The sequence below is a fragment of the Phyllobates terribilis genome, unplaced genomic scaffold (genome assembly GCF_046119375.1).
Source record: "Phyllobates terribilis strain yellow unplaced genomic scaffold, ASM4611937v1 Scaffold_4__5_contigs__length_816908805, whole genome shotgun sequence".
NCBI lineage: Eukaryota > Metazoa > Chordata > Amphibia > Anura > Dendrobatidae > Phyllobates > Phyllobates terribilis.
The window spans coordinates 679,344,016-679,370,524 of NW_027362764.1; the positions used below are offsets into that span (position 1 = coordinate 679,344,016).

Consider the following 26,509-nt stretch of genomic DNA (forward strand, 5'->3'; position numbering starts at 1 on the left):
AGATGAGCGCTCCCAGGTGAGCGGGCAGAAGTCTCTGGACAGGCGGGTGGTCACAGCACGTGACGGCAGAGCCTCCAGGTAGGCTAGCAGACAGGCAGCAGATGAGCGCTCCCAGGTGAGCCGGCAGGAGTCACTGGACAGGCAGGTGGTCACAGCACGTGACGGCAGAGCCTCCAGGTAGGCTAGCAGGCAGGTAGCAGATGTGCGCTCCCAGGTGAGCCGGCAAGCTGGTCCATAGACAGACTGACAAGAGTTGGAAGGCAGACCGTCGGACCTCAGGCAAGCAGGCAGGTAGTTGATGTGCGCTCCCAGGTGAGCGGGCAAGCTGGTCCTTAGACAGCCTGACAGGAGTAGTAAGGCAGACCGTCGGACCTCAGGCTAGCAGGCAGGTAGCAGAATATCAGGGAGGAATAAGACAGCAAGCTGGCAGGAATCTGGCAGGTATCTGGCAGGTAACTGGCAACGGGACCTGAGGGCTGAAGCAGAGTAGTGAACAGTGCAACAACATTGCTCGGGCACCTCCATTTTGGAGGAGGTGCCTTATATATGGTGAAGTCCTCCGGCCATTGGCCGGGGACTCCTTAGGATGGCGCGCGCGGCCCCTTTAAGAGGGAGGGAGAGCGCGCGCGCCCTAAGCACAGTGGCCGGGAAGGAGCGCGCGCTGCCAGCAGAGCGGGAGGAGGACGCCGGGCACGGAGCAGAGAGGTGAGGGGAACAGCGTCCTTGCCTAGCAGAGGGCAGGGACGCCGGCGCTACAGCCTTGACTCTTCGGACAAGCCTGGCCTCGGCACGGGAGGACACTTTCAAAGGCTGTCCAGGCCGTGGAAGACTAACAGTAGTTCCATAAGCCTTCCACTTACGGATGATGCTCCCAACAGTGGAGACAGGTAGGCCCAACTCCTTGGAAAGGGTTTTGCACCCCTTGCCAGCCTTGTGACCCTTCACGATCTTGTCTCTGATGGCCTTGGAATGCTCTTTTGTCTTTCCCATGTTGACCATGTCTGAGTGCTGTTCACAAGTTTGGGGAGGGTCTTAAATAGTCAGAAAAGGCTGGCAAAAGAGATCTTTAATCCACACATGTGAAGCTCATTATTCTTGGTGCCTGAACTACTTCTTAATACTTTAGGGGGACCAAACAGAATTCTTGTGGTTTGAGGGGTTGAATAATAAATGACACTCTGAATTAACTTTTAACGTTTTAAAAAACCAAAAAAACAAAAAAAAAGTTGCTGCAGTGCATTTCCCACTTCCAGGCTGATCTACAGTACAAATGTCACAATGCCAAGTTAATTCCGCATGTGTCAACCACCTAAATCTGCAGGGGGTTGAATACTACTTGTAGGCACTGTAATACCTAATTATGTATTATAATTTCCTCAGAATAAATATAATTTTGTACCTTCACATAAAGAAACATTTTTTTTTTTCAAACATACAAACATACGAGGCCTCTGTCACATCAATCACACTTAGCAGCTGCTGATTTACTCATCTGTCACCTTCACTCTGACATTCACAGATCTGTTCAACTCAAACATTCCACATATGAAGTTTTAGATATATATATATATATATTTAACCCAAAATTGTTGTATCCCAATTTATTAACGCGCATTGCCATATCAATTGAATATCTTTATATTTCTTTGAATATTCCCCAAGTACATATTATATAATATGAGAGTAAGTCACTGGAATTTCAGACACTTGAAAAAACTCTTGTCATAGATTCTTTTTTCACTGGCTGCCCGGTCTTAAGTTACATCAGTTGAAAATAGAATGAATGGGATCCTATACTATTAGCTCAAAGTTCAAAGGCCGCAGCTGTCACACGTCATGCTGTAAAGCTACTTTAATTTGCACGAACACTTCATGCACAGAAAATATTAGCAACACAAAAGAATTAATAAGTATTACATATATATTATAGTTCAACTAGATATATTGTTATTATTTTAAAATGTTATACACATAAAATCATGCAATTTTTTCACTTCCTGTGTGAATAAAGAAATAAATCCATTTTAGAGTTCTCTGATCAAATCCTGCTTTGGAATGAAAACTCTAAGGAAATATAAGAAAATAAAATTAAATATCAAATTCATACAGAAACAGAATTATTTAAATATCTTATACATATATTGGTTGGTTCTAATGTAATTCAAAATATTGCTACTTAAATTTATATATATGAAGTTCTAATTTATTAATTAATATATATATATATATTTTATAAATGTATATATAAATACAATTATACGCAATCTCTACTTAGACAAGTGTATATATATATATATATATATGAACTATTAGAAACTATGTAACTACAATTTACTGTATAAGATTATAAATAAATATTGAGACATTGTATTACATTTTGATACAACATTATAATTACAGTTTTTCCTTAGCCACTCCCTAAACCAAATCTTCTGTCTCTCTCAAATATCTCCAGGAACGCCCTATTTAGGAAAGACATTTTTCTATCCTTCAAAACCTCAGAGAACTGCCTGTTCTTCTGTCCACATTCCATGACGTCACTGTGAGTTGGTCGTCTCACCTGTCTCTGTCCATCAGTTTCAGCCATTTTCCTTTTTAGAGAATCACAGTTCTGACTGAGAATTAACTCATTCTGTGGAGAGATGGATCTTTGCACTGGCTGATATGACTTATAACATATATGAAATCTTCTGCGTATTTGATAGAGTTCACTATGGGGATGACTCAGTCTAGGAGAGTTTGATATTGGCTTTTGGTAAGATTTTACCTTTCCTGGTTTTATAAATTTAGCTTGATTTATTTTCTTTTCACGATTCTCATGTTTTCTAACAGAATCCAGCATCTGCGCACATTCAAATAATTAATTTTTTTAGTGATGCCATAACTTGGGAAACTGAATTTAGGAATTTGAATTTTTGTACAAAAGTTGTTATCATATGTTGTACTTTTCCATTTTTGATGAGAGCTTTGTACAACCGTTCAAATATGGACATGAATGTATATGTACATTCCTTCCTACCAATCCTTAGTTTCTGCAGATCTTCTATGTTGGGAAAATCCTTTGTGACACAATAAATCAAATATCTTAATCTGTCCGAATCATTTTCCCATCCATTAGGAGAGTCATTTTCACAGGGCATTAAATGTAAACGTCTGGACAATGTCACAGGAATCCATATTTAAAATAATTGATTCCTCTCCTCATTGGATAAATCAAACTTATCAGAGAATTTATCAAATGTCTCTGAATTTCTACAGGCATGGATTTTGACATCATATTTTGGCATGATTTTGTATAATTTCAGCAAATTTTTCCTCATTTTAATTTGGAGTTGAGCCTGGGTAATTCCAGAATTCTCTGATATTTTTAGTGGCTCTTGTACGTCCGTTCCTCCTACGTCACTCACGTCTCCTCCCACATCACCTAGTATGTCGGTTTCTCGTATGTCAGTCATGTCTCCTCCCATGTCAGGTTTCTGTATGTCCGTCTCTTGGTCAGACCCAAGGTCACCTTCAGTTATAGACACGTGTCTTACTTCTTGTTCATTTTCCACATTACAGTCAGAATCAGTATCACCGTCTGACACTTCTACACTATTTTCCTGCTTAGAAATCTCTAACACAAGACTATGAAAAAAATCTACCAAATGTAGAATATTTCTCAATTTCTGTTTGTCTCTATTTACCAATTTAGAAGTTAACTGTAAATTCTGCAATTCACATTCTTTGTATAAACTGAGCCACAAAACTTCTATGTCATCTCCTACATTAACTTTGAAATTAATATTACTTTGTTTAGCAAAAGAAAAAATTATATCCATATTTTGCTTACCTTAAGATTCCTTGGCTTCTCTTTATCAGCACGTCCTGTCTTCAGTTCGTCTGATTCTTTTCCTGTGTGATTCTGTTCCTAGTTAGTACCTCTGCTTCCTGTCTTTCCTCAGTCTGTAGGTCCTTTCTGCTTCTCGTGAAAAACTAGTGAATATACTGACAAGTGAACAACAGCTGTTCAGCTCGTCAGGACTCACCCCTTGTTCACGGAAGAAATTCACTTACTTAATTTAAAAAGCAAAAAAACAGGACTGGCTGGCTCACCATTGTAAAATAATACTCTTCCTATATTATTTTTTTCTACTGAGGACTTCTCAAAGTATCAATATCACGATATTCTTATAAAAAATGTATCTATTTATTCTTGGATTGTCCATTAAAAAGAATCAGATTGCAGCAGGTACATACAATAATTAGTAATAAAGTAATTGTCCATTTGTCCATAATTAGCTAAATTGTTGAGATTCACCAATCTTTCCTTGGATCCTGGCTGGTAAATCATGTCTTTGTCCAGCATGTGTCCAGGCCTACATGTCATCTGCTTCTCAGTATGAAGATTCTGTGTCTTGTGGGGTGGGCAGAGCAAGAGAGCCCCCCCATTCTGTACCATGGGCTTTTATAGCCAGTAGTATGGACACCTGTTCTACATATGGTAGTGAACCAAAAATACACACACAAATAGCGCATGTCAACTAGACACGATGGCTGAGGCATAGAACTCAGAAAAATGATTATCGATTAACATTCCAAATGAATATCCATAATTAACCATTTAACATTTCCCCCTTTTTTGAGAATAAAAGGACTTTAACTGAAATTTCTCAAAAGAAGATACATTCATCAATCATTTTTTCTTTCCTTCTTCCTTGGCAATATCATTAAATTTCCATAATAATAATAATAGTAATAATAGTATCAATATCGGATTATTGCTATATAATGATGTGAATTCATGTTATGGTAAGCCGTGACTAATATTCATTTAATATGTATAATTATACTTCCCTATATCTAAATTGAAGCAATCGCGGGTTCAATCGTCATCATCTGTTGTCATCGGGTCGTCGTCTCGTCTTCTTCTTGGTTCTTTTATAACACAGTCTTTAGATGAAAACTCCTTTGAAATAAATTACAGCATGTAGATATTGTACAGTCCATAATTGTGTTCATTATTGTTCAGTCCATAAACTGTACTCTTTATTAGAAAGATCATGTGTGTCAGTTGATAAGAAAACAAAGTCCATGGATGAAATATTGCTTTAATATCTGTGCAGTGTCACCTGGACTTACGTTGGATCGTCTTTGGAATCTTCCGTGTGTCCGCACTGGTCTCGTGTCAATTTTGGAACAGATGTGACGTCTTTGGTCAGTAAAGCAAGGGTTAACTTGACACTTTGCTGCTTTATATAGCACCATAACCAGTACTCAGTCCTTTATATACAGGACACATATGCCAGGTATTACCTGTTCACCAGCTTTCATTGAAGCGTTGCAGGTGATAAGAAACCACTGGAACGTGATGAAACTTGAACACAACACAGTACATATAGGATCATCGTCCTCTGCCGTCCTGGTGATCAGTGGTGTGAATTGTATTGTATGTAATGGACACAGTCTATTATAACACTCAGCATTCACACCTGTTACCTTCTGAGACGTCCGGATATCAGTTGCTTCTTCTTGTAACTTTTGAAAATCTCTTTGATTTATAAAAATTAAAAGTCTTTATTAAGATAGAATTCATAATTGCGATGTCTTGATTGAAGTCTTCATTCCCTAATCTGATACCAAATCTGGCAGTTTTTCATAACCTATAATATCACAGCGTACCATAGCAATCAGTAATATCCATCTAATTATTATCAAAATATTAAAATAAATTATGTTTGGAATAATAAACAATAATAGATAATAATTCATTATCAATCAAGTTCTCCATATGATAGAACATTTTTATGTCATAGGTGTAATTACCTTTTCCAACCCATAGGTGTCAGTGTATTTTGAAAAAACAAGTTTTTATATCTTTATTAAACCAATAATATCAAAGAATGTATACTCCTGAACCAAAATGAATAAATATATGAATGTATGAATGAATGAATGAATGAATAAATGAATGAATGAATTGTTGTGTTTACTCAGAAAATGTAAACATTTTTGACCTTAGCAATATATATTTAATGAAGCAATACTCTTGTATTAGACATTACTTTATTAAATATTAATGTGTTTTCTCAATTGAGATATTGAACTCAAATAAAATCAAATGAGAATTAAAAAATGAAAAAATAGAAAAATAAGAACTATAAAGTAAGAATAAAATTTTAAAAATGAAAAATAAAATTAAGAGTAAAAATAAGAATAAAAATAAAAATAAGGCCTTTAAATTTTAATGACAAATGCAGAGTAATTATATTCTCCATAAAAAATACCCTTATATCTCCATTATCTGGATGATTTCATATTTGTCATAACCTTGTACCACCAAAAAATATTAAATTATGCAACTTTGCATGTAATACCCTTCTTAATTATACCATAGTACCTTATTATTATTTCTTCTTTATTAAAATGTGTGGAAAATAAGTATTGATCAAAAGTGATTATGTAATCAGGATCAAAAACACATTTTCCCCCTTAATACCAAAAATATTATTTTATAAAATTTATGTATATATCAGAACCAAATTAAAAATAATTATTCTTCTAGAAATATTGTGCATAAATTTCATATCCATGAGTAGCATAGATTTGAATAAAGAGAGGTGTGTACCTATTTAGGTAACCATTAAAAATAATATTATAGTTATTCAAGAATATTATCATGTGGAAAATTATTCTAAATATAAATTTGCTTTGTAAACCATTTTGATGTGTGGTTGCCCTTATCCACTATTAGTTGAATCAAGAAATAATAATTATTAAAGAAATATAGAAATATATATGTAGATAATACCTAATTATATATTATAATTTCCTCAGAATTAAATATATTTTTGTACCTTCACATAAAGAAACATTTTTTTTTTTCAAACAAACAAACATACGAGGCCTCTGTCACATCAATCACCTTAGCAGCTGCTGATTTACTCATCTGTCACCTTCACTCTGACATTCACAGATCTGTTCAACTCAAACATTCCACATATGAAGTTTTATATATATATATATATATATATATATATATATTTAACCCAAAATTGTTGTATCCCAATTTATTAATGCGCATTGCCATATCAATTGAATATCTTTATATTTCTTTGAATATTCCCCAAGTACATATTATATAATATGAGAGTAAGTCACTGGAATTTCAGACACTTGAAAAAACTCTTGTCTTAGATTCTTTTTTCACTGGCTGCCCGGTCTTAAGTTCCATCAGTTGAAAATAGAATGAATGGGATCCTATACTATTAGCTCAAAGTTAAAAGGCCGCAGCTGTCACACATCATGTGTGAATAAAGAAATAAATCCATTTTAGAGTTCTTTGATCAAATCCTGCTTTGGAATGAAAAGTCTAAGAAAATATAAGAGAATAAAATTAAATATCAAATTCATACAGAAACAGAATTATTTAAATATCTTATACATATATTGGTTGGTTCTAATGTAATTCAAAATATTGCTACTTAAATTTATGTATATGAAGTTCTAATTTATTAATTAATATATATATATATTTTATAAACGTATATATAAATACAATTATGCGCAATCTCTACTTAGACAAGTGTATATATATATATATATATATATATATATATATGAACTATTAGAAACTATGTAACTACAATTTTACTGTATAAGATTATAAATAAATATTGAGACATTGTATTACATTTTGATACAACATTATAATTGCAGTTTTTCCTTAGCCACTCCCTAAATCAAATCTTCTGTCTCTCTCAAATATCTCCAGGAACGCCCTATTTAGGAAAGACATTTTTCTATCCTTCAAAACCTCAGAGAACTGCCTGTTCTTCTGTCCACATTCCATGACGTCACTGTGAGTTGGTCGTCTCACCTGTCTCTGTCCATCAGTTTCAGCCATTTTCCTTTTTAGAGAATCACAGTTCTGACTGAGAATTAACTCATTCTGTGGAGAGATGGATCTTTGCACTGGCTAATATGGCTCATAACATATATGAAATCTTCGGCGTATTTGATAGAGTTCACTATGGGGATGACTCAGTCTAGGAGAGTTTGATATTGGCTTTTGGTAAGATTTTACCTTTCCTGGTTTTATAAATTTAGCTTGATTTATTTTCTTTTCACGATTCTCATGTTTTCTAACAAAATCCAGCATCTGCGCACATTCAAATAATGAATTTTTTTGTGATGCCATAACTTGGGAAACTGAATTTAGGAATTTGAATTTTTGTACAAACGTTGTTATCATATGTTGTACTTTTCCATTTTTGATGAGAGCTTTGTACAACCGCTCAAATATGGACATGAATGTATATGTACATTCCTTCCTACCAATCCTGAGTTTCTGCAGATCTTCTATGTTGGGAAAATCCTTTGTGACACAATAAATCAAATATCTTAATCTGTCCGAATCATTTTCCCATCCATTAGGAGAGTCATTTTCACAGGGCATTAAATGTAAACGTCTGGACAATGTTACAGGAATCCATATTTTAAATAATTGATTCCTCTCCTCATTGGATAAATCAAACTTATCAGAGAAGCTCTCAAATGTCTCTGAATTTCTACAGGCATGGATTTTGACATCATATTTTGGCATGATTTTGTATAATTTCAGCAAATTTTTCCTCATTTTAATTTGGAGTTGAGCCTGGGTAATTCCAGAATTCTCTGATATTTTTAGTGGCTCTTGTACGTCCGTTCCTCCTACGTCACTCACGTCTCCTCCCACATCACCTAGTATGTCGGTTTCTCGTATGTCAGTCATGTCTCCTCCCATGTCAGGTTTCTGTATGTCCGTCTCTTGGTCAGACCCAAGGTCAACTTCAGTTACATACACGTGTCTTACTTCTTGTTCATTTTCCACATTACAGTCAGAATCAGTATCACCGTCTGACACTTATACACTATTTTCCTGCTTAGAAATCTCTAACACAAGACTATGAAAAAAATCTACCAAATGTAGAATATTTCTCAATTTCTGTTTGTCTCTATTTACCAATTTAGAAGTTAACTGTAAATTCTGCAATTCACATTCTTTGTATAAACTGAGCCACAAAACTTCTATGTCATCTCCTACATTAACTTTGAAATTAATATTACTTTGTTTAACAAAAGAAGAAATTATATCCATATTTTGCTTACCTTAAGATTCCTTGGCTTCTCTTTATCAGCACGTCCTGTCTTCAGTTTGTCTGATTCTTTTCCTGTGTGATTCTGTTCCTTGTTAGTACCTCTGCTTCCTGTCTTTCCTCAGTCTGTAGGTCCTTTCTGCTTCTCGTGACAAACTAGTGAATTTACTGACACGTGAACAACAGCTGTTCAGCTCGTCAGGACTCCCCCCTTGTTCACGGAAGAAATTCACTTACTTAATTTAAAAAACAAAAAAACAGGACTGGCTGGCTCATCATTATAAAATAATACTCTTCCTGTATTATTTTTTTCTACTGAGGATTTCTCAAAGTATCAATATCACGATATTCTTATAAAAAAATGTATCTATTTATTCTTGGATTGTCCATTAAAAAGAATCAGATTGCAGCAGGTACATACAATAATTAGTTATAAAGTAATTGTCCATTTGTCCATAATTAGCTTAATTGTTGAGATTCACCCATCTTTCCTTGGATCCTGGCTGGTAAATCATGTCTTTGTCCAGCATGTGTCCAGGCCTACATGTCATCTGCTTCTCATCATGAAGATTCTGTGTCTTGTGGGGTGGGCAGAGCAAGAGAGCCCCCCATTTCTGTAACATGGGCTTTTATAGCCAGTCGTATGGACACCTGTTCTACATATGGTAGTGAACCAAAAATACACACACAAATAGCGCATGTCAACTAGACACGATGGCTGAGGCATAGAACTCAGAAAAATGATTATCGATTAACATTCCAAATGAATTTCCATAATAAACCATTTAACAGAGACCGCCTGGGAATGCCAGGTGCTGTAGGCTTTTGCTTTTTCCTTCCTTCCTTTCACCAGCAGGGGGCACTCTCTTCTATGCCTTTTTTCCATTCCCTTTCACAAGTGCACACATTCATTCTCTTTTCTTTTTTTCATTTGCTCTCTCTCTTGCGCTATTTCATCTCTGCAAAATACCAGCATCCTTCTGATCACCGTGGGCCTCCAGCATTGTTGCTTATTTACTTTTAATGCTAGGCTCCTTTTCACCAGGACCAGCGTCTCCCGCGTGGCTGGAGGCAACCACCGGTAAACCCAAGCAGAAGACCTTTGCAGGCAATACGACCCTCCCCCCTGAAGAGCAGCTCAAAGTCACTGGCAACCATCTCACCCTCTTCCTTCATTCACCCCTGGACGTCTCGCTCCGCCCCCAAGTTACGGGTCCAGCTTGCTCTTTCTGTCACATTACCGCGATGAAGGGTTTAGCCTGCAGGAGACCCTGCGCCGAGCCATTTTTGAAGACACCTGATGCGGCGGGTGAATCACTGCTAAACAAACCACAAATGTAGGGATGGCACAGACTTTGCATGGACCCTTCGGAGCCCGCCCCGTCACGGCCAGATTGCTCGCCACCAAGCGATTCTGAGAAAAGCTGGCCGGGCGATGGATCAAGCAGCTTCTACTGGCCATACCACCTTGGATACGCCCGATCTCATATGATCTCGGAAGCAAAGAAGGGCTGGGCTCGGACAGTACTTGGATGGGAGACCTCCTGGGAACACCGGGTGCTGTAGACCATTTTGATGACGTTTCCACCTACTGCCCAGCTCGGCTAGCATGGAACGGTGCCTTGCAAGACACCGACCTTAAGTAACTTAGATGATGGAAGCCCCAAGGCCTCTGAGCCAGTTGGCAGCTTAGTACGCTACCCCGCCGCCTTCACGCAGGCCTGACACCGAGCTCCTTGTCACGGCTCGGAGTGCTTATTGACTCCGCAGCTCGCCGTGTGGAAATGATGGCGTTAAAAGCACCCGGGGCCGTGAAGGGGCCAGGCTTTCAGAAGGTGCCCAGGGAAGGTTTTGGATGCCGGCCGCCTAGCGAGGGCCAGCAGAAGTAACATGTTTCTCTGTAAAGAATCTTTTGTAACCAAGCCAGACGGCTGACAAAGAGCTAACCTCAGTGCAAGGAAGGTGCGGAAGGAATTAGGGAGGGGGGGGTGATTCCTGCTAGGGCCCTGAAATCATAAAACAGGCAGGAGAGTCTGACGCTTGGTGACAGAGAGGTTGTAGAGGCAGATGGGGGGTGTTGTCACGTGCGAGCACGTGTGCATGCTGGCTTGTGTGTGAGAGTGCGCTTCCTAGGTGTGGCGCGCTGCAGACAGTCAAAGGGATTGTTCCCTTTCATTAAAAGTTAATCCCCGGCTGCAGGCTATTAGAAAGCAACTAACCGCGCTCTACTCACCCTACCCGGGTCTACCGGTGAGTCTCGCCTCTGCTCCCGGCCTGTGGCATTGGCCGTGAAGCTGACGTTCCATCTACAGCGCTGCAGCCGATCAGTGAGCTCAGCGGCTCTGAGTAAGGCGTTGTGTCTACAAGACCTTTTAAGGAAGCCAGCAAAAAAATTGAAGAGAAGGGAAAGCACAAAAGGACCTGGTCTTGCTGAGCACTGGAAAGGGCAGCCGGCAGCCAGACGTCAAAGTAGAAAAGCAGCAAGTGAGAGGCATGTCTCTGCCTACGGCCACACCACCCTGAACACGCCCGATCTCATCTGATCTTGGAAGCTAAGCAGGGTTGGGCCTCGTTAGTACTTGGATGGGAGACTGTAAAATAATACTCTTGCTGTGTTATTTTTTTCTACTGAGGACTTCTCAAAGTATCAATATCACGATATTCTTATGAAAAAATGTATTTATTTATTCTTGGATTGTCCATTAAAAAGAATCAGATTGCAGCAGGTACATACAATAATTAGTTATAAAGTAATTGTCCATTTGTCAATAATTAGCTTAATTGTTTAATTGTTGAGATTCACCCAACTTTAATTGGATCCTGGCTGGTAAATCATGTCTTTGTCCAGCATGTGTCCAGGCCTACATGTCATCTGCTTCTCAGCATGAAGATTCTGTGTCTTTTGGGGTGGGCAGAGCAAGAGAGCCCCCCCTTTCTGTACCATGGGCTTTTATAGCCAGTCGTATGGACACCTGTTCTACATATGGTAGTGAACCAAAAATACACACACAAATAGCGCATGTCAACTAGACACGATGGCTGAGGCATAGAACTCAGAAAAATGATTATCGATTAACATTCCAAATGAATTTCCTTAATTAACCATTGAACATTTCCCCCTTTTTGAGAATAAAAGGACTTTAACTGAAAAATCTCAAAAGAAGATACATTCATCAATCATTTTTTCTTTCCTTCTTCCTTGGCAATATCATTAAATTTCCATAATAATAGTAATAGTAATAATAGTATCAATATCGGATTATTGTTATATAATGATGTGAATTCATGTTATGGTAAGCCGTGACTAATATTCATTTAATATGTATAATTATACTTCCCTATATCTAAATTGAAGCAATCGCGGGTTCAATCGTCATCATCTGCTGTCATCGGGTCGTCGTCTCGTCTTCTTCTTGGTTCTTTTATAACACAGTCTTTAGATGAAAACTCCTTTGAAATAAATTACAGCATGTAGATATTGTACAGTCCATAATTGTGCTCATTATTGTTCAGTCCATAAACTGTACACTTTATTAGAAAGATCATGTGTGTCAGTTGATAAGAAAACAAAGTCCATGGATGAAATGTAGCTTTAATATCTGTGCAGTGTCACCTGGACTTACGTTGGATCGTCTTTGGAATCTTCCGTGTGTCCGCACTGGTCTCGTGTCACTTTTGGAACAGATGTGACGTCTTTGGTCAGTAAAGCAAGGGTTAACTTGACACTTTCCTGCTTTATATAGCACCATAACCAGTACTCACTCCTTTATATACAGGACACATATGCCAGGTATTACCTGTTCACCAGCTTTCATTGAAGCGTTGCAGGTGATAAGAAATAGTGTTGAGCCACCCCTGTAGTGTTCGGGTTCGGTTCGGTTCGTCGAACACCGGGATGTTCGAGGAACTGTTCGTCGAACTGTTCGTCGAACACCTTAGAACACCGTCGAACACCGTTAAAACCAATGGCAGGCAAACAAAAACACATAGAAACACATAGAAAACACCTGCAAAGGTGTCCAAAAGCTGACAAACTGCTCAGAAGACACTCTCTTTAAAAAAGCCGGCCGGCAAATTCAGCAGCGGCATACACCGGTACCCGACAATTTAGACAAGAAGGAATAGAGCATCACACATAGATTAGATAGATAGAAACATGTCAGTCACATATATATGAAGTACAGTGACAGTGTTGGTTACTGCACTTGTCATTTAGTGTAAAGGATTTATTAAAAAAAATATTAGTGTTTTCATGCACCGTCTCTTTAAAAAAGCCAGCCGGCAATTCAGCATCTGTACCCGACAATTTAGAACAGAAAGAATAGAGCTTCACACATAGATTAGATAGATAGAAACATGTCAGTCACATATATAATAAGTACAGTGACAGTGTTGCTTACTGTACTTGTCATTTAGTGTAAAGGATTTATTTAAAAAAATAATAGTGTTTTCATGCACTGTCTCTTTAAAAAAGCCGGCCGGCAATTCAGCAGCGGTACCCGACAATTTAGAACAGAAAGATAGAGCATCACACATAGATTAGATAGATAGAAACATGTCAGTCACATTTATAATAAGTACAGTGACAGTGTTGGTTACTGTACTTGTCATTTAGTGTTAAAATAAAGGATTTATTAAAATAAAAATTGGCGTGGGATCCCCCATAATTTTAGGCTCTGGCGGAGGTTAAGCAGACGGCTGGGGCAGATGTTTGAAGCCTCGGAAGGGGGTAATACCCACGGAGCTTACCAGGCTACTAATATCAGCCCCCAGCTGAATACTTAGCCTTTACTAGCTATTAAAATGGGGGACCCCCCCAAAAAAATGACGTGGGGTCCCCCCTATTTTAATAGCTAGCAAAGGCTAGGCAGACAGCTGGGGACTGATATTAATAGCTCAGGAAGGGTGCCATGAATATTGGCCCCCTCCCAGGCTAGAAACACCAGCCGTCAGCCGCCCCAGAAATGGCGCATCCATAGGATGCGCCAATTCTGGCACTTAGCCTCGCTCTTCCCACTGCCCTGTAGCGGTGGCAGTGGGGTAATAGGGCTGGGGTTGATGTCAGCTTATAATGCCAGCTGACATCAAGGCCAGGTTAGTAATGGAGAGGCGTCTATAAGACACCTCCATTACTAACCCCATATTCAAAGTTAAAAAAAACACAAACACCCAGAATAAAGTCCTTTAATTGAAATAAACACACAATTCTTTATTGTTCTAAATTAAACCATACTTACCGTCACGCCCATTCCAGCTGAAGCCAACGATCTCCTGTAATAAAAATAAAATAATAAACCAACATCATCCTTACCTTTCCATGGTTCCCAGGACAGCTCCAGCTCTGCTACATCGAGATGACTGGCTGGATCGCAGCAGAACGCTGCCATCCAGCCTGTCATCCCGCGGACACTGAGAAGCGCAGGCATGCTTGCGCTCCTCACTGTCTCGCTGTGACGGCATCCAGATGAGCCGAGGTCATGTCCAATGAATTCGGCTCACCTCATGCACGTCACTGACAGCGTGGGAAAATTCTCAAGCACTCAGCGCTTCAGCGTGGGAGAATTCTCACACTGAAGCGCTGAGTGCAGGAGAATTTTCCCACGCTGTCAGTGAGGTGCATGAGGTGAGCTGAGTTCATTGGACATGAGCTCACCTCATGCACGTCACTGACAGCGTGGGAGAATTCTCCTGCACTCAGCACTTCAGCGTGAGAATTTTCCCACGCTGTCAGTGACGTGCATGAGGTGAGCCGAGTTCATAGGACATGACCTCGGCTCATCTGGATGCCGTCACAGCGAGACAGTGAGGAGCGCAAGCATGCCTGCGCTTCTCAGTGTCCGCGGGATGACAGGCTGGATGGCAGCGTTCTGCTGCGGTCCAGCCAGTCATCTCGATGTAGCAGAGCTGAAGCTGTCGTGGGAACCATGGAAAGGTAAGGATGAGGTTGGTTTATTATTTTTCTTTTATTGCAGGAGATCGTTGGCTTCAGCTGGAATGGGTGTGATGGTAAGTATGGTTTAATTTAGAACAATAAAGAATTGTGTGTTTATTTCAATTAAAGGACTTTATTCTGGGTGTTGTGTTTTTTTTAAATACTGTACTAGAAATTCATGGCGGTCATGTCTAATACTGGCGTGACCCCATGAATTTTGGGCTTGGGGCCAGCTGATAATACCAAGCTGGCCCTAACCCCTTTATTACCCAGTGAGCCACCGCACCAGGGCCCTGGATGAGTTGGGTACAGCGCCAGAAGATGGCGCTTCTATGAACGCGCCATTTTCCGGGGTGGCTGCGGACTGCAATTTGCAGCGGGGGGGGGGGGCAGAAAGCTTGGGCCTCCCTGCGCTGCAGATTCCAGCCCCCAGCTGCCTAGTTGTACCTGGCTGGACACAAAAATAGGGCGAAGCCACACGTATTTTTTTTTAATTATTTCATGAAATTCATGAAATAATTAAGAAAAAAAGGCCTTCCCTATATTGTTGTGTCCGGCCAGGTACAAATAGTCAGCTGGTGGTTGGGGGCAGCCCGTTCCTGCCTGCTGTACCTGGCTGGACACAAATATAGTGCGAAGCCCCACTTCAATTTTTTTTAATTATTTCATGAAATTCATGAAATAATTAAGAAAAAAAGGCCTTCCCTATATTGTTGTGTCCGGCCAGGTACAAATAGGCAGCTGGTGGTTGGGGGCAGCCCGTTCCTGCCTGCTGTACCTGGCTGGACACAAATATAGTGCGAAGCCCCACTTCAATTTTTTTTAATTATTTCATGAAATTCATGAAATAATTAAGAAAAAAAGGCCTTCCCTATATTGTTGTGTCCGGCCAGGTACAAATAGGCAGCTGGTGGTTGGGGGCAGCCCATTCCTGCCTGCTGTACCTGGCTGGACACAAATATAGTGCGAAGCCCCACTTCAATTTTTTTTAATTATTTCATGAAATTCATGAAATAATTAAGAAAAAAAGGCCTTCCCTATATTGTTGTGTCCAGCCAGGTACAAATAGGCAGCTGGTGGTTGGGGGCAGCCCGTTCCTGCCTGCTGTACCTGGCTGGACACAAATATAGTGCGAAGCCCCACTTCAATTTTTTTTAATTATTTCATGAAATTCATGAAATAATTAAGAAAAAAAGGCCTTCTCTATATTGTTGTGTCCGGCCAGGTACAAATAGGCAGCTGGTGGTTGGGGGCAGCCCGTTCCTGCCTGCTGTACCTGGCTGGACACAAATATAGTGCGAAGCCCCACTTCAATTTTTTTAAATTATTTCAGGAAATTCATGAAATAATTAAAAAAAAATTGACGTGGTGCTTCGCACTATATTTGTTTCCAGTCAGGTGCAGCAGGCAGGAATGGGCTGCCCCCAACCACCAGCTGCCTATTTGTACCTGGCCGGACACAACAATATAGGGAAGCCCTTTTTTTCTTAATTATTTCATGAAATAATTTAAAGAAAATTGACGTGGGGCTTCGCCCTGTTTTTGTGTCCAGCCAGGTAAAACTAGGCAGCTGTGGGCTGGAATCCGCAGCGCAGGGAGGCCCAAGCTTTTCTGGGCCACCCCCGCTGCAAATTGCAGTCCGCAGCCACCCCGGAAAATGGCGCGCTCATAGAAGCCCTAAGCCCGAAATTCATGGGGTCACGCCAATATTAAACATGACCACCATGAATTTCTAGTAAAGTATTTAAAAAAAACACAACACCCAGAAAAAAGTCCTTTAATTGAAATAAACACACAATTCTTTATTGTTCTAAATTAAACCATACTTACCATCACGCCCATTCCAGCTGAAGCCAACGATCTCCTGAAATAAAAGAAAAATAATAAAGCAACATCATCCTTACCTTTCCATGGTTCCCATGACAGCTTCAGCTCTGCTACATCGAGATGACAGGCTGGACCGCAGCAGAACGCTGCCATCCAGCCTGTCATCCCGCAGACACTGAGAAGCGCAGGCTTGCTTGCGCTCCACAGTGTCTCTCTGTGAGGGCATCCAGATGAGCCGAGTTAATGTCCAATGAACTCGGCTCACCTCATGCACGTCACTGACAGCGTGGGAAAATTCTCATGCACTCAGCGCTTCAGCGTGGGAGAATTCTCACACTGAAGCGCTGAGTGCAGGAGAATTCTCCCACGCTGTCAGTGACGTGCAGGAGGTGAGCTGAGTTCATTGGACATGAGCTCACCTTATGCACATCACTGACAGCGTGGGAGAATTCTCCTGCACTCACCGCTTCAGCGTGAGAATTACCCACGCTGTCAGTGACGTGCATGAGGTGAACCGAGTTCATTGGACATGAACTCGGCTCATCTGGATGCCGTCACAGAGAGACGCTGAGCAGCGCAAGCAAGCCTGCGCTTCTCAGTGCCTGCAGGATGACAGGCTGGATGGCAGCTTTCTGCTGCGGTCCAGCCTGTCATCTCGATGTAGCAGAGCTGAAGCTGTCGTGGGAACCATGGGAAGGTAAGGATTATGTTGCTTTATTATTTTTCTTTTATTGCAGGGGATCGTTGGCTTCAGCTGGAATGGGCGTGATTGTAAGTATGGTTTAATTTAGATCAATAAAGAATTGTGTCTTTATTTCAATTAAAGGACTTTATTCTGGGTGTTTGTGTTTTTTTTTAACTTTGACTATGGGGTTAGTAATGGGGGTGTCTTATAGACGCCTCTCCATTACTAACCTGGGCTTGATGTCAGCTGGCATTATAAGCTGACATCAACCCCAGCCCTATTACCCCACTGCCACCGCTTCAGGGCAGTGGGAAGAGCGAGGCTAAGTGCCAGAATTGGCGCATCCTATGGATGTGCCATTTCTGGGGCGGCTGATGGCTGGTGTTTCTAGCCTGGGAGGGGGCCAATATTCATGGCACCCTTCCTGGGCTATTAATATCAGCCCCCAGCTGTCTGCCTAGCCTTTGCTAGCTATTAAAATAGGGGGGACCCCACGTCAATTTTTTGGGGGGTCCCCCATTTTAATAGCTAGTAAAGGCTAGGCTTTCAGCTGGGGGCTGATATTAGTAGCCTGGGAAGCTCCGTGGGTACTACCCCTTCCCAGGCTTCAAACATCTGCCCCAGCCGTCTGCTTAACCTCCGCTAGAGACTAAAATTATGGGGGATCCCACGCCAATTTTTTTTTAAATAAATCCTTTATTTTAACACTAAATGACAAGTACAGTAATCAACACTGTCACTGTACTTCATATATATGTGACTGACATGTTTCTATCTATCTAATCTATGTGTGATGCTCTATTGCTTCCATTCTAAATTGTCGGGTACAGATGCTGAATTGCCGGCCGGCTTTTTTAAAGAGACGGTGCATGAAAACACTATTATTTTTTTTAATAAATCCTTTACACTAAATGGCAAGTACAGTAATCAACACTGTCACTGTACTTCTTATATATGTGACTGACATGTTTCTATCTATCTAATCTATGTGTGATTCTCTATTCCTTCTATTCTAAATTGTCGGGTACCGCTGCTGAATTGCCGGCCGGCTTTTTTAAAGAGACGGTGCATGAAAACACTAATATTTTTATTTATAAATCCTTTACACTAAATGACAAGTACAGTAATCAGCACTGTCACTGTACTTCTTATATATGTGACTGACATGTTTCTATCTATCTAATCTATGTGTGATGCTCTATTCTTTCGGTTCTAAATTGTCGGGTACCGGTGTACCGCTGCTGAATTGCCGGCTTTTCATGTTTCACTGTGAGCACAGTTCCCATCGATTTGGGCAATCACTCTAATGCCACAACCACCATGGCTGTGGCATTACAGTGAGTGGCAGACAATCCCTGCATGATTGGTGCTCTAAATAGCGCCAGACATGCAGGACACGCTTTTGGTGCACGAACAGTTATCGAACATAACCTCGAACAGCCGAATTTTTTGCAAATCGTTCGGGTTCGTCGAACAACTCGAACACCGCCCAAAACAGCTCGAATTTGAGATTGGCGAACAGTTCTAGTCGAACACCGCTCATCTCTAATAAGAAACCACTGGAACGTGATGAAACTTGAACACAACACAGTACATATAGGATCATCGTCCTCTGCCGTCCTGGTGATCAGTGGTGTGAATTGTATTGTATGTAATGGACACAGTCTATTATAACACTCAGCATTCACACCTGTTACCTTCTGAGACGTCCGGATATCAGTTGCTTCTTCTTGTAACTTTTGAGAATCTCTTTGATTTATAAAAATTAAAAGTCTTTATTAAGATAGAATTCATAATTGCGATGTCTTGATTGAAGTCTTCATTCCCTAATCTGATACCAAATCTGGCAGTTTTTCCTAACCTATAATATCACAGCGTACCATAGCAATCAGTAATATCCATCTAATTATTATCAAAATATTAAAATAAATTATGTTTGGAATAATAAACAATAATAGATAATAATTCATTATCAATCAAGTTCTCCATATGATAGAACATTTTTATGTCATAGGTGTAATTACCTTTTCCAACCCATAGGTGTCAGTGTATTTTGAAAAAACAAGTTTTTATATCTTTATTAAACCAATAATATCAAAGAATGTATACTCCTGAACCAAAATGAATAAATATATGAATGTATGAATGAATGAATGAATGAATGAATGAATGAATAAATGAATGAATGAATTGTTGTGTTTACTCAGAAAATGTAAACATTTTTTTCCTTAGCAATATATATTTAATGAAGCAATACTCTTGTATTAGACATTACTTTATTAAATATTAATGTGTTTTCTCAATTGAGATATTGAACTCAAATAAAATCAAATGAGAAATAAAAAATGAAAAAATAGAAAAATAAGAAGTATAAAGTAAGAATAAAATTTTAAAAATGAAAAATAAAATTAAGAGTAAAAATAAGAATAAAAATAAAAATAAGGCCTTTAAATTTTAATAACAAATGCAGAGTAATTATATTCTCCATAAAAAATACCCTTATATCTCCATTATTTGGATAATTTCATATTTGTCATAACCTTGTACCACCAAAAAATATTAAATTATGCAACTTTGCATGTAATACCCTTCTTAATTATACCATAGTACCTTATTATTATTTCTTCTTTATTAAAATGTGTGGAAAATAAGTATTGATCAAAAGTGATTATGCAATCAGGATCAAAAACACATTTTCCCCCTTAATACCAAAAATATTATTTTATAAAATTTATGTATATATCAGAACCAAATTAAAAATAATTATTTTTCTAGAAATATTGTGCATAAATTTCATATCGATGAGTAGCATAGATTTGACTAAAGAGAGGTGTGTACCTATTTAGGTAACCATTAAAAATAATATTATAGTTATTCAAGAATATTATCATGTGTAAAATTATTCTAAATATAAATTTGCTTTGTAAACCATTTTGATGTGTGGTTGCCCTTATCCACTATTAGTTAAATCAAGAAATAATAATTATTAAAGAAATATAGAAATATATATGGAGATAATACCTAATTATGTATTATAATTTCCTCAGAATTAAATATATTTTTGTAGCTTCACATAAAGAAACATTTTTTTTTTTTCAAACATACAAACATACGAGGCCTCTGTCACATCAATCACACTTAGCAGCTGCTGATTTGCTCATCTGTCACCTTCACTCTGACATTCACAGATCTGTTCAACTCAAACATTCCACATATGAAGTTTTAGATATATATATATATATTTAACCCAAAATTGTTGTATCCCAATTTATTAATGCGCATTGCCATATCAATTGAATATCTTTATATTTCTTTGACTATTCCCCAAGTACATATTATATAATATGAGAGTAAGTCACTGGAATTTCAGACACTTGAAAAAACTCTTGTCTTAGATTCTTTTTTCACTGGCTGCCCGGTCTTAAGTTACATCAGTTGAAAATAGAATGAATGGGATCCTATACTATTAGCTCAAAGTTCAAAGGCCGCAGCTGTCACACGTCATGCTGTAAAGCTACTTTAATTTGCACGAACACTTCATGCACAGAAAATATTAGCAACACAAAAGAATTAATAAGTATTACATATATATTATAGTTCAACTAGATATATTGTTATTATTTTAAAACGTTATACACATGAAATCATGCAATTTTTTCACTTCCTGTGTGAATAAAGAAATAAATTCATTTTAGAGTTCTTTGATCAAATCCTGCTTTGGAATGAAAACTCTAAGGAAATATAAGAAAATAAAATTAAATAACAAATTCATACAGAAACAGAATTATTTAAATATCTTATACATATATTGGTTGGTTCTAATGTAATTCAAAATATTGCTACTTAAATTTATAGATATGTAGTTCTAATTTATTAATTAATATATATATATATCTTATAAACGTATATATAAATACAATTATATGCAATCTCTACTTAGACAAGTGTATATATATATATATACATATATATATGAACTATTATAAACTATGTAACTACAATTTTACTGTATAAGATTATAAATAAATATTGAGACATTTTATTACATTTTGATACAACATTATAATTACAGTTTTTCCTTAGCCACTCCCTAAACCAAATCTTCTGTCTCTCTCAAATATCTCCAGGAACGCCCTATTTAGGAAAGACATTTTTCTATCCTTCAAAACCTCAGAGAACTGCCTGCTCTTCTGTCCACATTCCGTGACGTCACTGTGAGTTGGTCGTCTCACCTGTCTCTGTCCATCAGTTTCAGCCATTTTCCTTTTTAGAGAATCACAGTTCTGACTGAGAATTAACTCATTCTGTGGAGAGATGGATCTTTGCACTGGCTGATATGGCTTATAACATATATGTAATCTTCTGCGTATTTGATAGAGTTCACTATGGGGATGACTCAGTCTAGGAGAGTTTGATATTGGCTTTTGGTAAGATTTTACCTTTCCTGGTTTTATAAATTTAGCTTGATTTATTTTCTTTTCACGATTCTCATGTTTTCTAACAAAATCCAGCATCTGCGCACATTCAAATAATGAATTTTTTTGTGATGCCATAACTTGGGAAACTGAATTTAGGAATTTGAATTTTTGTACAAAAGTTGTTATCATATGTTGTACTTTTCCATTTTTGATGAGAGCTTTGTACAACCGTTCAAATATGGATATGAATGTATATGTACATTCCTTCCTACCAATCCTTAGTTTCTGCAGATCTTCTATGTTGGGAAAATCCTTTGTGACACAATAAAACAAATATCTTAATCTGTCCGAATCATTTTCCCATCCATTAGGAGAGTCATTTTCACAGGGCATTAAATGTAAACGTCTGGACAATGTCACAGGAATCCATATTTTAAATAATTGATTCCTCTCCTCATTGGATAAATCAAACTTATCAGAGAAGCTCTCAAATGTCTCTGAATTTCTACAGGCATGGATTTTGACATCATATTTTGGCATGATTTTGTATAATTTCAGCAAATTTTTCCTCATTTTAATTTGGAGTTGAGCCTGGGTAATTCCAGAATTCTCTGATATTTTTAGTGGCTCTTGTACGTCCGTTCCTCCTACGTCACTCACGTCTCCTCCCACATCACCTAGTATGTCGGTTTCTCGTATGTCAGTCATGTCTCCTCCCATATCAGGTTTCTGTATGTCCGTCTCTTGGTCAGACCCAAGGTCACCTTCAGTTACAGACACGTGTCTTACTTCTTGTTCATTTTCCACATTACAGTCTGAATCAGTATCACCGTCTGACACTTCTACACTATTTTCCTGCTTAGAAATCTCTAACACAAGACTATGAAAAAAATCTACCAAATGTAGAATATTTCTCAATTTCTGTTTGTCTCTATTTACCAATTTAGAAGTTAACTGTAAATTCTGCAATTCACATTCTTTGTATAAACTGAGCCACAAAACTTCTATGTCATCTCCTACATTAACTTTGAAATTAATATTACTTTGTTTAGCAAAATAAGAAATTATATCCATATTTTGCTTACCTTAAGATTCCTTGGCTTCTCTTTATCAGCACGTCCTGTCTTCAGTTCGTCTGATTCTTTTCCTGTGTGATTCTGTTCCTTGTTAGTACCTCTGCTTCCTGTCTTTCCTCAGTTTGTAGGTCCTTTCTGCTTCTCGTGACAAACTAGTGAATTTACTGACACGTGAACAACAGCTGTTCAGCTCGTCAGGACTCCCCCCTTGTTCACGGAAGAAATTCACTTACTTAATTTAAAAAACAAAAAAACAGGACTGGCTGGCTCACCATTGTAAAATAATACTCTTCCTGTATTATTTTTTTCTACTGAGGACTTCTCAAAGTATCAATATCACGATATTCTTATAAAAAAATGTATCTATTTATTCTTGGATTGTCCATTAAAAAGAATCAGATTGCAGCAGGTACATACAATAATTAGTTATAAAGTAATAGTCCATTTGTCCATAATTAGCTTAATTGTTGAGATTCACCCATCTTTCCTTGGATCCTGGCTGGTAAATCATGTCTTTGTCCAGCATGTGTCCAGGCCTACATGTCATCTGCTTCTCAGCATGAAGATTCTGTGTCTTGTGGGGTGGGCAGAGCAAGAGAGCCCCCCCTTTCTGTACCATGGGCTTTTATAGCCAGTCGTATGGACACCTGTTCTACATATGGTAGTGAACCAAAAATACACACACAAATAGCGCATGTCAACTAGACACGATGGCTGAGGCATAGAACTCAGAAAAATGATTATCGATTAACATTCCAAATGAATTTCCATAATTAACCATTTAACAGAGACCGCCTGGGAATGCCAGGTGCTGTAGGCTTTTGCTTTTTCCTTCCTTCCACCAGCAGGGGGCACTCTCTTCTATGCCTTTTTTCCATTCCCTTTCACAAGTGCACACATTCATTCTCTTTTCTTTTTTTCATTTGCTTTCTCTCTTGCGCTATTTCATCTCTGCAAAATACCAGCATCCTTCTGATCACCGTGGGCCTCCAGCATTGTTGCTTATTTACTTTTAATGCTAGGCTCCTTTTCACCAGGACCAGCGTCTCCCGCGTGGCTGGAGGCAACCACCGGTAAACCCAAGCAGAAGACCTTTGCAGGCAACACGACCCTCCACCCTGAAGAGCAGCTCAAAGTCACTGGCAACCATCTCACCCTCTTCCTTCATTCACCCCTGGACGTCTCGCTCCGCCCCCAAGTTACGGGTCCAGCTTGCTCTTTCTGTCACATTACCGCGATGAAGAGTTTAGCCTGCAGGAGACCCTGCGCCGAGCCATTTTTGAAGACACCTGATGCGGCGGGTGAATCACTGCTAAACAAACCACACCTGTATGGATGGCACAGACTTTGCATGGACCCTTCGGAGCCCGCCCCGTCACGGCCAGATTGCTCGCCACCAAGCGATCCTGAGAAAAGCTGGCCGGGCGATGGATCAAGCAGCTTCTACTGGCCATACCACCTTGGATACGCCCGATCTCATATGATCTCGGAAGCAAAGCAGGGCTGGGGTCGGACAGTACTTGGATGGGAGACCTCCTGGAAACACCGGGTGCTGTAGACCATTTTGATGATGTTTTGCCCTACTGCCCAGCTCGGCTAGCATGGAACGGCGCCTTGCCGGACACCGACCTTAAGTAACTTAGATGATGGAAGCCCCAAGGCCTCTGAGCCAGTTGGCAGCTAAGTACGCTACCCAGCCGCCTTCACGCAGGCCTGACACCGAGCTCCTTGTCACGGCTAGGAGTGCTTATTGACTCCGCAGCTCGCCGTGTGGAAATGATGGCGTTAAAAGCACCCGGGGCCGTGAAGGGGCCAGGCTTTCAGAAGGTGCCAAGGGAAGGTTTTGGATGCCGGCCGCCTAGCGAGGGCCAGCAGAAGTAACATGTTTCTCTGCAAAGAATCTTTTGTAACCAAGCCAGACGGCTGACAAAGAGCTAACCTCAGTGCAAGGAAGGTGCGGAAGGAATTAGGGAGGGGGGGGTGATTCCTGCTAGGGCCCTGAAATCATAAAACAGGCAGGAGAGTCTGACGCATGGTGACGGAGAGGTTGTAGAGGCAAATAGGGGGTGTTGTCACGTGCGAGCACGTGTGCATGCTGGCTTGTGTGTGAGAGTGCGCTTCCTAGGTGTGGCGCGCTGCAGACAGTCAAAGGGATTGTTCCCTTTCATTAAAAGTTAATCCCCGGCTGCAGGCTATTAGAAAGCAACTAACCGCACTCTACTCACCCTACCCGGGTCTACCGGTGAGTCTCGCCTCTGCTCCCGGCCTGTGGCATTGGCCGTGAAGCTGACGTTCCGTCGACAGCGCTGCAGCCGATCAGTGAGCTCAGCGGCTCTGAGTAAGGCGTTGTGTCTACAAGACCTTTTAAGGAAGCCAGCAAAAAAATTGAAGAGAAGGGAAAGCACAAAAGGACCTGGTCTTGCTGAGCACTGGAAAGGGCAGCCGGCAGCCAGACGTCAAAGTAGAAAAGCAGCAAGTGAGAGGCATGTCTCTGCCTATGGCCACACCACCCTGAACACGCCCAATCTCATCTGATCTTGGAAGCTAAGCAGGGTCGGGCCTGGTTAGTACTTGGATGGGAGACTGTAAAATAATACTCTTCCTGTGTTATTTTTTTCTACTGACGACTTCTCAAAGTATCAATATCACGATATTCTTATGAAAAAATGTATCTATTCATTCTTGGATTGTCCATTAAAAAGAATCAGATTGCAGCAGGTACATACAATAATTAGTTATAAAGTAATTGTCCATTTGTCAATAATTAGCTTAATTGTTTAATTGTTGAGATTCACCCATCTTTCCTTGGATCCTGGCTGGTAAATCATGTCTTTGTCCAGCATGTGTCCAGGCCTACATGTCATCTGCTTCTCAGCATGAAGATTCTGTGTCTTTTGGGGTGGGCAGAGCAAGAGAGCCCCCCCTTTCTGTACCATGGGCTTTTATAGCCAGTCGTATGGACACCTGTTCTACATATGGTAGTGAACCAAAAATACACACACAAATAGCGCATGTCAACTAGACACGATGGCTGAGGCATAGAACTCAGAAAAATGATTATCGATTAACATTCCAAATGAATTTCCATAATTAACCATTGAACATTTCCCCCTTTTTGAGAATAAAAGGACTTTAACTGAAAAATCTCAAAAGAAGATACATTCATCAATCATTTTTTCTTTCCTTCTTCCTTGACAATATCATTAAATTTCCATAATAATAATAATAGTAATAATAGTATCAATATCGGATTATTGTTATATAATGATGTGAATTCATGTTATGGTAAGCCGTGACTAATATTCATTTAATATGTATAATTATACTTCCCTATATCTAAATTGAAGCAATCGCGGGTTCAATCGTCATCATCTGCTGTCATCGGGTCGTCGTCTCGTCTTCTTCTTGGTTCTTTTATAACACAGTCTTTAGATGAAAACTCCTTTGAAATAAAT

At 39.4% G+C, this 26,509-nt stretch overlaps 2 pseudogenes; both read left to right on the forward strand.

The window, feature by feature from the left end:
* The first annotated feature begins 10,565 nt into the window (after window positions 1-10,565).
* Window positions 10,566-10,685, forward strand: LOC141267928 (5S ribosomal RNA; annotated as a pseudogene).
* Window positions 10,686-24,495: 13,810 nt separating this feature from the next.
* Window positions 24,496-24,615, forward strand: LOC141269032 (5S ribosomal RNA; annotated as a pseudogene).
* The last annotated feature ends 1,894 nt before the right edge of the window (window positions 24,616-26,509 follow it).